This window comes from Phyllostomus discolor, chromosome 8 (assembly GCF_004126475.2).
Source record: "Phyllostomus discolor isolate MPI-MPIP mPhyDis1 chromosome 8, mPhyDis1.pri.v3, whole genome shotgun sequence".
NCBI lineage: Eukaryota > Metazoa > Chordata > Mammalia > Chiroptera > Phyllostomidae > Phyllostomus > Phyllostomus discolor.
The window spans coordinates 49,464,873-49,477,155 of NC_040910.2; the positions used below are offsets into that span (position 1 = coordinate 49,464,873).

General features: G+C 45.8%; 1 protein-coding gene across 4 annotated transcripts in view; it reads left to right on the forward strand.

The window, feature by feature from the left end:
* Positions 1-12,283, forward strand: part of GATAD2A (GATA zinc finger domain containing 2A) — a 104,944-nt gene that overhangs the window by 48,638 nt on the left and 44,023 nt on the right. The window lies entirely within an intron of this gene.

Here is a 12,283-nt window from a genome sequence, read left to right on the forward strand (position 1 = left end):
AACTTGAATCACTATGAGGGGCCATGGCTGGTGGCCTGTGAGGGGGGACTGGGATAGCCTCTCCTGCAGCATTCATATTTTCTATAATAACAGTCATAGCTATCCTTTGTGGAGCCCTTGGAGAGCATTAGTGATAAAGTAGGTGAGTGTTGTTCCCGTTTCACAGGTAAGGAAGCTAAGGCACCTGGAAGTGAACCAGGCATCATTCTGTGTTTGTTGGTACTTTCTGTTCTGTGAGCCTGCTCCTGCCCCACACATGCCTGAGTGCATCATTGTTACCACCTGTGCTTTCTTTTTTCCCTTTTATTATTTTTTAAATATCTTGTTTATTTTTAGAGAAAGGGAAAGGGAGGGAGAGAGACATTGATGTGAGTGAGAAACATAGATCGGTTTTGCTTCTTGCACATACCCTGATCAGGGACTGAACCTGCAACCCAGGTACGTGCCCTGACAGGGAATAGAAAAGGTGACCTTTTGCTTTGTAGGCCAATACCCAAAAACTGAGCCACACCGGTCAGGGTCATCTGTGCTTTCTCACTTCAGTACTTTGACACACTGTGGCAGCCCATATATTGTTTTCAGACCTAGGTTAATATTCTTTATTTTAATTTGTGTATCCTTCATTTGTGACTCGATCTTTTTTTATACTGTTGAGGTCCTTGCTAAGTTCCTTGAGCATCCTTATAACCAGTGTTTTAAACTCTGCATCTGATAGCTTGCTTATCTCCATTTCATTTAGTTCTTTTGCTGGAGTTTTGATCTGTCCTTTCATTTGGGTCATGTTTCTTTGTTTCCTCATTTTGGCAGCTTCCTTGTATTTGTTTCTATGTATTTGGTAGAGCTGCTTTGACTTTGTGTCTTGGTAGCATGACCTAATGTAGTAGGTGTCCTGTAGGGTCCAGTGGCGCAGCCTGCACGTGGGCTGAGTATACCCTTCTTCTGTAGTTGAGCCTTGATTGCTGTTGGCAGGTCAACGGGAGGGATTTACACAGGCCAGCCAGCTGCAAGGATTGGCTGTGATCACTTACCACCAACCTCCACCCTTCGTGGAGGATCAGCTGTGCAGGAGCAGGGTGATGGTGCTCCGACATGGTCTGTAGCTGTCCACTGGGTGTGCTGGCCCTGGGGTTTCCCAGGTGGTGGAGGCCAAGGTCATCCCCTACCTGTGTTTTGTCCAGGACCACCTTTCCTGAGCTATAAAACAATCTGAGATGGCTGCTACTTGTGCTGGGCTTAGAGATAGATTCCTAGGCAGCTAGTGCTGGGCCTGTGGCTCACTGAGGCCAGCTGTTGCTTGTTATGATGGGATTTAAGAAGTTGTGCAATGAGAGCCAAGACCAACCATTCATATGGAAAAGCAGCTTGGGTGGGCCTGTAAGTTGGGTGGGGCAGAGTGTCTGGGGATCTCCAAGGCTGTTCAAACAGCATTAGCCATGTTGATGGAGTCTCGGATATGGCACCAGTTTGCTGGCTTTGTGGCTCTGTTGCAGGAGAGTTTAGCAAAGAAATAATGGCCTCTGTTTGCCTTGATGCCAGACAATTCAGTTTCTCCCAGTATGCCACTGGTGCCTTTCAAGCTACTACCCCAGTGCTAGACCTCAGATGGAGTGAGTCGAGTAGGAGACGTGTGCAGGTTCTTTAAGAGGAACTCCTTGGTGCTCCAGCAGTTTCTTCCACCCTCTCAGTCCCCACTGCCAGAAGTTGTGGGGACTTATCTTCCTGGCACTGGAACCTTGGGCTGGAGGGCCTGGTGTGGGGCTGGGATTCCTCATCCTCAAGATACTCCTCCCAAATTTTTGTCCACCAGAAGTGTGTCAGGGAGCAGCCCGTTCTGTGTCTGTGCCCCTCCAACCAGTATAGATGGATGTGGTTTCTTTAATTTTGTAGTTGTTAGACTTCCATGCAACTCTATTTCTGTTGGTCCTGAGTGGTGGTGGTTCTATATTTTAGTTGTAATTTTGATGTGGTTGTGTGAAGAGGCAAGCCATGTCTGCCTACACCACCCCTAAGTTAGTATCCTTGATTAGAGACCAGTCTCATTTCCCCATTGTCATCCATCCATAGCAGTTCTAGCCAGTAGAGTGGATAGGTAGGTGGTTAGCTGGTCTTCAACATGACTTTGTCTTATAAGCAGTAGTGCTTTACAAGTTTGAGCCTGTGCCATCTAGGGGGTCACTGTATGTCTTCTCTTGGGAGGGACCTGGCCCTGCATCATCCACCTGCTCTTTGTCCACTGCCCATCCCCCCCACCTTTGTTTGTGTTTTCCCAGAGCTTCATGGGGTCTGTGTTCCCCTGGGTGTGAGGCCTGTCATTGGAAACCCCCAGGGTTGTCCATGGGCTCTAGTCAGCCCTGGTCCCTGGTAGAAACTAAGCACATGTTTGTATTAATGAGTGAGTGGAACCGCTCTGAGACTGAGGTAGGTGGCACACTCATAGTGAAGCCTGTATGAGCCTGACTTGAATAGAGCTCTGCCAGTGGTGGCCTGGTGAACCTCCCTCCACTTTGGCTCTCTGACCTGTAAATTGTGTGTCCCACATGGTTACAGTCCAAGGCATCAGCTCCTTCTCTGGGAGATAGTTCTTATTTCCCACCTGTATGGTGAACTTGCTGCGTTGTGAGCACAAGACAGGTGATACCTAAGAAGAGCTGTGGCCCTGTCAACGGGGGCTCTTCAGTGGTTTGGGATCTTGGTGCACAAAGAGTCTTTCCTTGGAGACTTGATTCTGTGCTCCTGGAGTAAACCTACTTTTGTCTTTTAGTTTAGCAGTTCTCGAGGGGTTGTGGCTCTTGGGATTAGGATTTTTTTTTCTATTTTTTAAATCCTGTCTTTAAAAAATATGAAGGTAAAGTTCACATAAAATTTACTCTTTAACCATTTTAAAGTGTGAGTTCATTGGCATTTGTACTTTTTCAGTGTTGTGCAACCATCACCTCTAATTCCAGAACATTTTCATCACCTCAAAAAGAAAACTATACCCCGTTGGCAGCCACTCCTCACTTCCCCACCTCTGTGCTACCTGGGGCCCTAGCAACTACTGTCTATTTTCTGTCTCTATGGATTTGCATGTTTTGGACATTCCATATCTCTATGTGGCCTTTTGTGTCTGGCTTCTCATACTTAGCATGTCTTCATCATTCATGCTGTAACATGACTCAGAACTTCATTCCTTTTTATAGGAATGAAGGGCTACTTTTTATAGGCTAAATAATATTCCACTGTGTGGATGGACCACATTTTATTTATCCATTCATCTGTTGGTGGACAGTTGGGTCATTTTTACTTGTTGACTGTTGGGAATAATGTTGCTTTTAACATTTATATACAAGTTTTTCTTTGAATACATTTCTTGGGTATAAATCTGGCAGTGGGATTTCTGGGTCATATGGTAATTCTGTATTTAACTTTTTCAACAACTGCTAGACTTTTCCACATTGTTGCACTGTTTTATATTCCCTACAGCCAGTATATGAGGGGTCCAGTTTCTCTACATCCTCAATAGGAAAATATTATTTTCCTGTTAAAAACTTTTTCTTTTAATCATAGCCATCCTAGTGGGTGTGAGGTGGTATCCCATTGTGGTTTGATTTGCATTCCCCTGATGATTAGTGATGTTGAACATCTTCTCATGTACTTATTGGTCATGTGTATATTACTGGAAAAGTACCTCTTCAGCTCCTCTGCCCATTTTTGAATTGGGTTGTCTCTTTATTATTGAGTTTTAAAAGTTCTTTATACATTCCTGGCACTAAACTCTTATCAGATATATGGTTTGCACATATTTCCTCCTTTTCTGAGGGTTGTTTATTCACTTTCTTGTGTTATTTGCACAAAAGATTTGAATTTTGATGAAGTCCTATTAATCTTTTTTCCTTTTGTTGATACCGTACTTTTGGTGTCATATGTAAGAATCTGTTACCAAATCCAAGGTCATGATATATCTTTTAGTTTTTTAAAAGATTTTATTTATTTAATTTTAGGGATGGGAAGGGAGGAAGAGAAACATCAGTGTGTGGTTGCCTCTTTGTGCCCCCAACTGGGGATCTGGCCCACATCCCAGGCATGCTCCCTAGACTGGGAATCAAACCGATGACCCTTTGGTTCATAGGCTGGCACTCAATCCACTGAGCCACACCAGCCAGAGAACCTTTTTATATTTTCTTCTATTAGTTTTATAATAGGTTTAGCATTTTAAATTTAAGTCTTTTACCCATTTGGGTTAATTTTCATAATGTGTAAAGTAGTGTGTTTTTTAATCATTTTTTCTACTGGCATTTTGAAGACATTTTCTACTAGCAAAATGAAGACATTTGGCTTATTTAACTAGGAATGGGAGGGTGATAGCTGGGACTTCTGAAAGTACTTTTTCTTATGTTTTATTATTTTTAAATCCTCACCTGAGGACATATTCTCACTGTTTTGAGGTGGGGGTGGGGAGGAAGGGAGAGAGAAAAACATCCATGTGAGAAAGAAACTTTGGTTGTCTCCCATGCATGCCTGGACTAGGGATCAAACCTGCAACCTAGGTTTGTACCCTGGCCAGGAACCAAATCTGCTGCAGCCCTTTAGTTATGGGATTACTTTAGTTAGTTACGCTCCAACCAGCTGAGCCACACTGGCAAGGGCCGTCTCTCTTTATTTTTTCCTTCTCTCATCTTTTTAACACATACATATTGAGCATCATTCTGTTTTGGGCCCTAGGATGGTAGTGCTGAACCAAGATTTCCTATTCTTGTGTAGGGGGCGGGGCACACAAATAGAGATTAGTAAATAGAATGTCAAGTGGTGACGGAGTGGGAAAGGGCAAGTGTGGAAGGGAGATACACGTCATTTTGCTATCCCAGCCAAGACCTGAAGAAAGAGCTTTGTACAGAGACCTGGGGGAAGAGCCTTCCTAGAAGTGCAAAGGCCCTGAGGTGGAAGTGAGCTTGGCTCTCAGAGGAGCAGCCAGGATGTAACTGTGGCCAGAGCTTTCTGAAAGAATGGGGTTGAGGGGTTGGGAGGGAACATGGGATGGTGGGAGGTGAGGTCAGAGAGGCTGATAGGATTTCTAGCCTGGGTTGAGGGCCTTGCTTTTACCTTTTGTAGCATGTTTTACAAAAGGATCACTAATGTGATACTCTCCAGCTTATTAGCCTGGCAGTTTCCTAGAGGTTGGATTAGGTGTCCAAAACCAGGACAACCCCTGCCCAAGGGAATATTTCCACTTAGAGGGTGGAGGGGAAAGATGGAATCTGTTTTAGTTCTTATAGTTTGTGGAAAGTGGTATGAAAACTTTTTTAGGCCCATGGCTTCATTAAGACCCGAAACTTGCTTTAGTCCTAAAAGTAGCTTATCCTGCTGGCTCTAGTCCTCCTGGGGCAACTGTGGGCTTTGACACCAAAAAAGGACATGTTCAGGGAGGAGCTTGACAAAGGATGCCCAGGCAGGGCCTCTAGGCAATCTAGTTACAGCATTGCTGGGTGCCCTGATGAAAAACGACAACAAATGCACACCTGTTCACCCGCTTTCCACTCATGTCTCCTTCTTGGAATGGGGAAGGCCTTTGTGGCTGTTCTGGAATTTTCCGTGCAAAACCTCCCTGCCATTTCCAGCCACAGGCCTCAATGGAGCTGGTGGTCAGGGCTGCTCTGCGCTGGGCCCTGAGGGAGTTGGCCCTGGAAGAGTTAGGGCCTCCCATTTTGTGATGTGACACCGATGGGCACATTGCAGATGTGGAAATGGCAGGCGTTAACCCTTTGTGGCCTGCAAGGCTCACAGCCCATGAGGCAGTTGGGAGGGGACAAAGGGCTGGTCCTTTCCTTTTGGTGAGAAATTCGACCAGCTCCTTCTCACAATGACATTCTGCACCAGGGGGACTCCTGGTCACCGTTTCTCTGTGGATATTTAATATTACTCAGATTCCCCTTTATAGGCAGCTTCTTTGTTTCTGTTCTGTGTGCTCCTCCAGCAGCATCTGTTTTTCTCTTCAGGGCCTCAGGGTTGGGATTTGGCCACAGTCCAGCATCTGTCGGAGACTCAGATATCTACCTGAAGTGGCCCCAAGTGGGTGCAGTGGGTGCTTACTAAGCACCTCTGAGATAGCAAACACTAAAACTAAGTCCTTATCTCCACTGTGAGCTTGGAGGAGCTGGTGACAATTTTAAAGACACTTTCTAGCAGTCTTCCCTTAACATGTGATCAGTGTAGGTGCACTTACTTCCACTGAGTGCCTGCCACAACTTATAGATGAAGACGGTTTTGTCTCATGTCACTGGGAAGGGTGCTCAGAAGCCAATGCATGAGCTGCAGTGCAGATGGAACTAAGTGGGATTCATGTAGCTTTTGTGGTCAGTGTTGGATGTTTTTAGAGTTTTAGGGGAAAGATAAAAATATAACCCCCATACGATATTCCAGGAGGGAGCTATGCTTTCCCTAGTTTTTTTCCCCATGACTCCATGGAGGGAGGTTGAGGTCAGGGGACCTGGTTCTCCCAGGGTGAGTGTGAGCAGCCAGGTGCAACCGTCACAGGGCTGGTGGTTACTGTGGCACAAGCCTCGCCAAGGACAGTGACTGTGGGTTTTCTAGAAATGACTTGTCCTGAAATTGGTTTGTTCCCACACATTGTGCTGGGGTGAGATGCTCCCAATGCCTTCTGCACTGTGCGGTCATCATGGGATTTACATTGAGGAATCTGAAGAGGTTTTCTATTTAAAATGTTGATGGTCACTATTTGAATATGTTAAAATGTCTGCTCTCCAGGTTAATTTTGTTAACTAGATACAAAAAAATATTAAATCAGAGGCATTATTTATTATTTACAAGTCTTCTACCTTAAAAAAATCAGATTGTAAATGTGGGTTTATTGGTAAATGTAAATGCTGGAGGTGCTGCCTCTTTTTTTTCTTCCTTTTTTTTACGCCAGTCTTTTTTTTTTTTTTTAAGATTCTATTTATTTATTTTCAGTGAGAGGGGAAAGGAGAGAGAAAGAGAGGGAGAGAAACATTGATGTGTGAGAGGAACATTAGTTGGTTTCCTCTCACATGCCCCCAACTAGGGACCCAGGCATATGCCCTGAGCAAGAATCAAACCGGCAGCCTTTCAGTTCACTGACCAGGGCTCAATCCACCAAGCCACACCAGCCAGGGCTCCCTTCAGTCTTAATGACCCGCATTGCTGGGTGTTTCTTGAACCTAGGAGTGAAGGTGACTGGGATAGGATGGATGTCTTGGTCTGACTCTACCTTGGATATGACCCCTCTACTCCACCCCTGTGGTGATGGGCTTATATTTGATGCCTCATCAGCATTTCAAATGGAGTACAGTGTTTGGGCACACCTGGGGTGTTAGAAGTGCCCTATGAGGAGGCTGAGATGTTCCTGAACTTCCCTACTTAGCCTTTCCTTTTGACTCCTGCCTCTCACACTTGCAAGTGGTATCTCTTCCTGGAAGGATTAGGTAGGCAGCACCTGTCGGGGCTGGGGGCAGAGAGATACCCCGAAGAGCACACCATAACCAGAGGGACTTATTTGATAGAGTGACTGGAGGCACTTTTAAGTTGTGTGCACACACAAGTCTTAAAAAAACAGTTGTTAAAAGTTTTGGTTGAGGATCCTTTTATTTGGTTGGTGGTATCTACTTTTCTTGAAGACAGGTTTTCACGTGCCCGTATATTTGTGCCACTTCACCTTTTCTGCTACCATTTCTTCCTCCTTCTGTTTTTCTCTACACGTTCAGATTCTGCCCCAGCTCAAGTGAAACAGTTCTAGACTCTTCCTCATCTCCTCTGAAGCAGCAGGTGGACTCCTTTTCTGGTGTTGACTTGTAATAAAATGGTGCTTGGCACTCACATCTCAATAGCCCTTACTGGGTCTATGTTCCCATGAAGGTGGGGGCCCTGAGCTGCCCCTCCAGCCCTTCACAGAGGAGGCACCCCCAGGTCACTGGCTCTTTGGAGGTCACTAATTGGGCCCAGGATCAGTATTTGTCAAGAGCCTGTTGGTGTCCACATCCTGCTGGGTCAGGTGGGCCATGAACTTGGAGATGGGGTGTCCTAGGTCCTGAGTAACAAGCACCTTATGCTGCAGAAGTTCCCTTCTGGGTTCACTCATCACTCAGATAAACAACAGTAAACAGTTCTTTGAATTCTCTGGAAGCTTATGTTATTTTGTGCATGAACGAAGTTGTAGAAATGAACGTGGTTGCGCTGCTACTGTTTTCAAAGTCAGGTGCAGAATTATCTGTGGGTTGAAGTGACAGAAGTACACGGGGATTCACACCAGACCCTTCAAGGCTCTGGGCTCCTTCACGTGCTTTAGAAGTTAGTGATCCTGGCTCCTGTGTCTGATCTCATGTTTATACTTACTGGTTTTCCTCTTTGTTGAAACAGGTGGATCCAGAGCTGAGTGGACACTAATCACCCGTAAGAACTGCTATTCTTTTTTTAAAAGATTTTATTTACTTATTTTTAGAGAGAGGGCAAGGGAAGGATAAAGAGAGGAAGAGAAGCATTGATGGGAGAGAGACACATTGGTTGGTTGCCTCTCGCATGTGCCCTGACCAGGAATCAACCAGCAACCTTTTGCTTTGCAGGACATCACCCAACCAACTGAGCCACACTGGTCAGGGCAAGAACTGTTATTCTTTCCTAAGAATTGAACAGTTAAGAAAGACCTTTTCTGAGATAATTGGGCAAGATTCAAAAGTGGAAGGAGGGGGTGAAAACTGCAGCATGTAAGGGTGCATGTGTCTATGTGAGCATGCATGAGTGTGGTTGCATAAGTATGTGTGCTTGTATGTGTAGTGCAAGATTGCTTGGTGTTTACCTAGCCTGGTGTGTTGTATCTTTGGGGAGCAGGAAGGTGTCTATTGGTCACCCAGTATCTTCTATGTGTCCTCTGTCAATAGGGTGTCCATAGAGTGAGGTCACATGTTCCCAAGTCTAAGTGCCATGTTTCTTGTCCCTTTCCCTCTCTATTCACTGCCTTTGGCTCCCTGCAACCCAGAGCCCTTGGAACCATGGCTCTTGGAAGTGGACCATGAGATTGCCCACCTCATGTAAGCCTTTGGAAAAGCAGCTGAGCCCCTTTAGTAGGACAGGAGAATTTCTTGGTCATGTGTCTCATTTTTGTGAAGTGGCTGTCAATCTGGAGGACTGTGCTGGCTTCTCTTTATAGGCAGAAGGTTCAGAAAACCTGATTCAAATCCCCAGGTCCAAGGAACCCCAGTGTAAGACCAATAGGGTGCCACCATGTTGGGGGTGAAGTGCCCACCAGCCTGGCCCAGTGTTAACACAAATGTCAGCAGAATTGAAGGACTGAGGTGCTGACTAGGTGCAGGCTGAGCCCCAGGCAAGTTCTCAAGACTTTCCTGCTATCTCTGGGCTGGGCTGTGGAGCTGCAGTCATAGGCAGAATGTACTGGGTGCAAATCTTGATTGTTTAGAGATAGGCAAAGGGTGCCATAGCTCTGGAGGTGCTGCCCTCTGCCCTAGAGTGGGGCATTTGGAGCCAGTTTGGTGTGGGTCTGCATCCAGATGGTTCTCTCCTTCACACCAGGTAAAGCACCCTTCTTAGGTTTTCCCTGGCAAAGGTGAGTCCTGGTTACCTGGTTACCTGTGGTCCTTCAGGGCATCCCATGGGCTCCCAGGTCTCCAGTGAATCCGCTCCACTCTGCTTGATCCACACTTTCTATCCCTGCTCAAACTCCCCTCCATCAGAGAGGCTTCTCTTTCCTCCACCTTCCCACCCCCCTTTCACCCATTAGTGTCTTAGCCCCTGTGCTTCTCCTTAGAGCTTTGGTCCGATATTCAGGCACGTGTGCTGAGGAACTGCTTGTTTTTGTAACTAGGTTAAAGTTTCATCCGCCACAGTAATTGAGTTTATAGCACATAATTTTCTTTTGTGAGGGACCTATTCATATTGAGAGTGTGTAGGGCTTTTAGGATGGTATAAAATTGACCTGTAGTGAGACAGGCTGACCCTGCAGTTAGCTGTGTACACTAGGTACTTTTTGAAACTAAATTACTTTTGATTTGTTCAAAGGATTAACCACGAGTATTGGGCTCAGATTGAATTTACATGTTCAAGTCCTTTTTTCAAACCTATTTTTTCTCTGTAGTTCTGCTCTAATGCTTGTTTTAGAAAAGCACATTTATTCCAACACTATTGATATATCAGGGCACAGTTGGAGAATAACACACACATTGTGTTTGGTTATATGTGATTTTGTCCAGGAGAAATGCTGGGTTGTCTAAATGCTGGTGACCTATTTTGATAAATAAAGTTTGACTGGGAGACAGCTATGCCCATATGAGGACATAGTGTTACAGAAGCAGAACTGAGTAATCGGGACAGAGACAGAATGGCCCACTGAGCTGAAAATACTTTATTTACTGTGTCCTTTCAAGAAAAAGTTTACTCGCTCCTATCCCAGGTGAATCCAGAAGACTGTTCTCAGTCAAAAGAGCACCTGCTGGTACACAGAATCAAAATGCACATACCTAAGATGCACCAAGCCTCCCTGGGTCACACACATCCCCTTCTGGAGTCAGGTAGCCTCCTGCCAACTTGTGGAAGCCGCCCACGGTCACACACACTTAGGTCTTCCCAGGGCAGGATTCAGGTAGCATTTGTGTATTTTTTGGGTTGTTTAACAATGCTGCCATTGTAAAATTGGGTTCCTGTCTTTTTTGTGTGTGTGATGATGGAATACTGTGCACCTAACTGCATTGTTCCCATAAGCCCTATGTTTCTGTTGCATGGTGCTCCGGCAGAACTTACTGTACTTTGAAAGCAAATAGTAAATGTTGTGTGGTCTCACTCTGATGCTCCATAAGGCTGTAATCGCTTAATATTTCATCTGGACCCTGTGTGATGAGAGGTGAGTCCCACTCTCCTACATGAGGAGCTCTTAGTGTCCTTTGGAAACCTTGAGTCTGGCTCTGGGTGGTTGATGGGATGTTTTGATGGGCCCTGCCTAGAGGCGCATGGCCTTTAGTACCCAGCACTGTCCCACTCACTTGCTCTATGACCTCCACCTGCCTCAGTTTCCCCACCTGTAAAACGGGGGCTGGTGCCCTGACCTGTGTGGCTCAGTTGGTTGGGTGTCATCCTGCAAAGCTAAAAGGTTGCTGGTTCAATTCCTGTCCAGGGCACATGCCTGGGTTATTGGTTTGGTCCTTCTTTGGGGCATATATGAGAGGCAACTGATGGATGTTTCTCTCTCTCCCTCTCTCTCTCTCTCTCTCTCTCTCTCTCTCTCCCCCTCCTTCCCCCTCTCTCTAAAATATAACAATCTTTAAAAAGGGAGGGGGAGCTGCTGTGGTTGTAGCACTCACCTTGCAGGTGGTCCTGAGGCTCATCTGAGATGATCCCTTTGGGCAAACAATGTTAGAATAGTCTACATTTCTGTTAACAACACAGGAGCAATCAACTTGGGTCAAGGTATGAGAATCCCAGCATAGAAAGCAGGCCTGAAGTATCTGATCCAGGCCACCCCACTTCCCAAACTTCTCTCTGTAAAATCTTCATTTGTTCATTCATCAGATGTTTGCTGTGCACCTATTGTGTGCCCAGCACTTTTCAAGGTCTAGGGACATACCAGGAAGTGGTATGCTGTTTACCCTACTGCCTTGTACCTGGTTGGTGGTGATAACACCTGAATACTAGGGGCTTGTATCTTCCTATGCAAGACAAATCTTAATTCTCTCAGGTGCGGCAGCTGCTGCAGGCATCTGAGGATGGCTGTTGGATCTTCCAACATTTTAGTCCCACCACGTGATTGTCACTCCAGATGAAAACAAACCACTTAAACATAATTAACAAAAGGTCTTTAGACTGTATAGTGGAGTGGTTCACAGTGCACAGACAGCTTGTGAGAGTGCCAGATAGAGAAGTGTGGGTGGACCTGGGATCCAGGCCCAGATCCTTAGCTCACGTAGACTTGAATTTCCCCGCCTTATGGAGTGCTGTGCCCATCCCCTTGTTAACATTTGGAAGCTCTAGGTGAGTGGCAGCTATCACCCCCAGCATGTGGGTGTGCCCCTCCCCTGGACTGGTGCAGGTATAGTCTCCCCAGGGTCTTCTCAGTCTGTGTTTTTGAAGTCTCATGTAGCTTCTAGCCAGGTGTCTGGGCCCGGGGCCCTCCTGATGGTGTAAAAGAGAGAAAATGCCTGTGTTTCTGGAGTGTTTTTTAAGTTTTCAGACTGCTAGGGGTAAGATCCCAACTTCAGTCAGTGAATATGGAGAGACTTATTTCTCCTTTTGAGCAAACCTTTAGCACAGGACTTGCTGTGGCTCCTTGTTC